Genomic DNA, 4610 nt, shown 5'->3' with positions numbered 1-4610 from the left:
TGCCCATCCATAAACAAAATGTGTAACTTGACAGAACATACTTTTTTTATTTTAATTTTTTTTTACTGTGGAGCGACTTGGAATGTGAGTTTTTTTTCTGATTGGTGTTGGTGAGAATCTTTCTGTTGGTTTGTCTGTCGACCTGTTGTTAGCTTTTTGTGCGTGTGTTTTGGCGTTGTGTGGGTGCTTCAGTTTCAAATCGAAAACTCTATGGATGATATATGCGATTGTGTTTATACATCTTTGGTGTTAATGGTATTGATCGTCAGCATCAATTTCATCGTCGTCGTCGTCATTATCATTGTCGTTGTCGTCGTCGTCGTCGTCGTCGTCCTCCTCCTCCTCCTCATCATCATCGTCGTCGTCGTCGTATCATCATCATCGTCGTCATCATCGTCGTCATCATCGTCATCATCATCATCGTCGTCGTCGTCATCATCATAATCATCCTGCTGTCTTACTCCCTCGCTAGGTAGACGATACCTTAGAGAAAGGTAATTGTTTATTTTTTTTATTTTATTTTTTTTTAAATTATTTTTTATTTTAATTTTTTTGTAAATTTTTTTAACTTTTTTAAAAAAAAAATTTATATATTTTTTTTTATAACTTATTCAGCCACAAATATAAACATATTCTACATACATAAAAAGCAAATAAGCCTACAAAACCGCTCCAGTCCAACCATATTCCGCGTACGACACAATCATTACTTCCATCCCCATTTTGAAATATCGCAACAACAGACTTCCAGATATATAACACGATCATATGTGTTCTCTGTTTGCATGTTTGTCCAGTGTCTTGTCCCCACATAAAGCATATTAACGCTACCTGTCGCAAGATAGGCCAAATGGTTCTAAGAGGACGTTAAAACGAATTATCATCATCATCACTTCCTGTTGGTATGACAATGAGGGAACAACCCCTCAATGGGTTTTCCGCCAACGCACGCAATAACCCCCTATTATCTTCTCCACTTGGTGGTAAATTACATAGCGCAGCTCCGTTGTGTCATCAAAGACACCACGCTTTCCTATACCGTTTCCAACAATAAAGCCCTCTGTCTATTTATAAATAAGCCGATTTTTTTTACCCCATCAATAAAGTTCAAGAACAGCGCTGGGAGTATGCTACTGATGGATGTGTGTGTGTGTGTGTGTGTGTGTGTGTGTGTGTGTGTGTGTGTGTGTGTGTGTGTCTATGCGTGCGTGTATGGGCGTGTGTGTGTGTGTGTGTGTGTACGCGTGAGTGTGTGTGTGTGTGTGTGTGTGTGTGTATTGCCCCAAAGGTTATTTTTCTCAGACAGCTGTTGTTAGGGGGAACGTTCTTATTGTTGTATTGCATGTTGAGCAGTTTCTCAGTGAGTGTCTGTGGTCTAGTGTGTCTGGACAAGTTTTGTCAGCTTGATTTAGCCAAAGGAAAATATTGAAACAAATTGCTAAAATAATATATCAGAATAGGGAACTTAAGTTCAGGTAGGAGGGCAGTATGTGCTTAAGCCTTGTTTGATCAATTGAGTAGGCCCTATAGCTATGCTTTGTGTTTTAGGCGCTTTAGTTGTTGGGCGTGGGAGGGGAGGGGGGGGAACAGGAAGTGGGTTAGAGATTGTCACGTGCAATAGGCTACCAGTGCGGATGCAAATCCATGGCATTTTACGTAAACGGAGATATTGGGTTATTGAAGAGTAGAGTAAAAATTCATGGTATTTTACGTAAACGGAGATATTGGGTTATTGAAGAGTATAGTAACAGTCCATGGTAGTTTACGTAAACAAAGACATTGAGTTATTGACGAGTATAGTAACAATCCATGGTATTTTACGTAAAATAAGATATTGAGTTGTTGAAGAGTATAGTAAACACAAATCCATGGTATTTTACGCCAACGAATATATTGGATTATTGAAGAGTATCGTAAGAATCCATGGTATTTTACGTAAAAAAGTAAATTTTAAGGGGCTTATTGTCCGTCAGGTCTTAATTGCCTATATTGGACATGAATTGGTTTATACGATTCGAGTTTTACGCCCTCACGGCTTTTTGATGTTTGCGTGTTTAGGTGGTATCAGCCATCTGTACTTATGGTAGAATGACCAAGATCTTTAACGTGCCATTGTGGTGACACGGGGGTGGGAGATGGATACCGTCTCTGGGTCTGCACATAAAGTTGACCCGTGTCCGTCCCGGCCCGGATTCGAACCAGCGACCTCTCGATCACAAGTCCAGTGCTCTACCACCTGAGCTACCCGGGACCCCATTTTACGTAAACCAAGATATTGGGTTATTGAAGAGTATATAGTAAACACAAATCCATTGTATTTTACCCAAACAAAGATATTGGGTTATTGAAGAATATCGTAAAAATCCATGGTATTTTACGTAAACCAAGATATTGGGCTATTGACGAGTATAGTAAACAGCCCATGGTATTTGACGTAAAACAATGTATTGGGTTATAGAAGAGTATTGTACATAATTATGCATGGAATTTCACTTAAACGTAGATATTGGGTTATTGACGAGTATAGTAAAAACAAAAGTAAAAAAAAGATATTTTACGTAAACAATGATATTGGGTTATTGAAGAGTATAGTAACAATCCATGGTATATACGTAAACAAAGATATTGGTTCATTGAAGAGTATAGTGAAAATTGATGGTATTTTATGTTAACGAAGATATTGAGTTATTGAAGCGCATCGTAGGAGTGGCTTTCCTCTGACGTAAACTCAGCGTATGAAATGCACCTGTAATTCCACAGCTAACAAAATGACACTGAAAAGTGGTGGCCATCCGTCTGTGACACATGAATTATTTAATCCGACATCACCGACCAAAACTGTTTGTGGAACAATTATGAAGATAGTACAAAACTGACTGACAAATATTTTGTTTAACGCGTTTAGACCATTTACACATTTGTCTGAATCCCCCCCGTCCCCATCCAACCCCTTTCAAGAGTACAGCTGAGATTCTGCTGTTGTGTCATGTGTATCATTGTGAAGAAAATTCCTAAAAAAGAGGGCAGTGGTAATTAGGAAGTCGCTGAAATTCACCAAGATATTTGGCAATGTGTTACCAAAGTTGATAATGAATGTTCGCACATCCCCCCCCCCCCCCCCTATGGAAAGCCGTTTGGCTCATAACCATTACACGCGTAATAAAACATAAATACACGTGTAATAAATAATTGATACACGTGTAATAAATGATTAATGCACGTGTAATAATCATTTTTACGCGTGTAATAAATAATTCATACACGTGTAAGAAATGATTAAATACGCGTGTAATAAATATTTCATGCGCGTGTAAGAAATGATTAAATACGCGTGTAATAAATATTTCATGCGCGTGTAAGAAATGATTAAATACACGTGCAGGAAATAGTTTATACGCGTGTAAGAAATGATTAAATACACGTGTAGGAAATTATTTAAATACACGTGTATTTAATCATTACATACACCCGTAATAAACTTAAAACTTGAATCGGAAAATATACGACATGCAAAGCAACAACTCTCGTCTATTCTACTTCCGGTTCGCGCGCACAACAACCGACTTCATCTGATAAAACAAGTAACTTACCTTTCCAATGCTGTGCGAGCCTGGGCAAAGGCGTTAAATTGTTCTCGCAAACCTTCTAAGGTGACATTGACGTTTGCCGCTTCCGCCATCTTGAGCTGTAAGCGTGCAAAGCGAGGCGATGAAGACGCATAGAGTGTTTTTCATGTGGATTCCCAGTCCGAGTTTTTAAGTCGCTTAACCACGTGACTCCTGCATTTTTAACGCTTGTATGAAATATTTATTACACGCGTATTTATTCATTTCTTACGCGTGTATGAAAAATGTATTACACGTGTATTTAATCATGTCTTACACGTGTACGAAATGATTAAATACACGTGGAATAAAAATGTCATACACGTGTACGAAATGATTAAATACACGCGTAATAAATATTTCATGCGCGTGTAAGAAATATTTAATACACGCGTAAGAAATATTTCATGCGCGTGTAAGAAATAATTAATACACGCGTAATAATCATTTCATGCGCGTGTAAAAAATATTTAAATACACGTGTAATAAATAATTACACGTGTATTTAAATATTTCTTACACGCGCATGAAATGTTAATTACGCGTGTATTTAATCATTTCTTACACGAGTATGAAATATTTATTACACGTGTATTTAATCATTATGCTATTCCATAGCATGAGAAAAAAGATAAATTACACGTGCAATAAGAAATAAATACACGTGTATTAGTCATTTATTACGCGTGTATTTATATGTTTTATTACACGCGTAATGGTTATGAGCCAAACGGCTTTCCATACCCCCCCACCCGCCCGCACGCCTCCCCCCTTCCGCCACCCAGCCCACCCCATCCGGATAATAGTGCGTATCGCACGCAATGACGCACAGTTTGGGAAGCCTTGCATGAGAAAACACAATCTTCGGTGAATTTCGGGCTGATAGTTATACAAATAATGGGTACTTATCTGTTATGTCAGTGAGGGAAGATGTGGTTCCTGTGAATGTCAGACTGCCGGTGCTGCCGCTTCCGTTCTTGTCTGGATAGGGAAGTGTCAAGATTG

General features: G+C 38.4%; 1 non-coding gene across 1 annotated transcript; it reads right to left on the bottom strand.

The window, feature by feature from the left end:
- Window positions 1-2178: 2178 nt before the first annotated feature.
- Window positions 2179-2252, bottom strand: Trnat-ugu (transfer RNA threonine (anticodon UGU)). Its single transcript has one exon. It is a non-coding gene; the product is annotated as a tRNA-Thr (tRNA).
- Between the last annotated feature and the right edge of the window lie 2358 nt (window positions 2253-4610).

Source organism: Littorina saxatilis, linkage group LG12 (assembly GCF_037325665.1).
Source record: "Littorina saxatilis isolate snail1 linkage group LG12, US_GU_Lsax_2.0, whole genome shotgun sequence".
Lineage (NCBI taxonomy): Eukaryota > Metazoa > Mollusca > Gastropoda > Littorinimorpha > Littorinidae > Littorina > Littorina saxatilis.
This window is presented reverse-complemented; position numbering and strand designations above follow the sequence as displayed.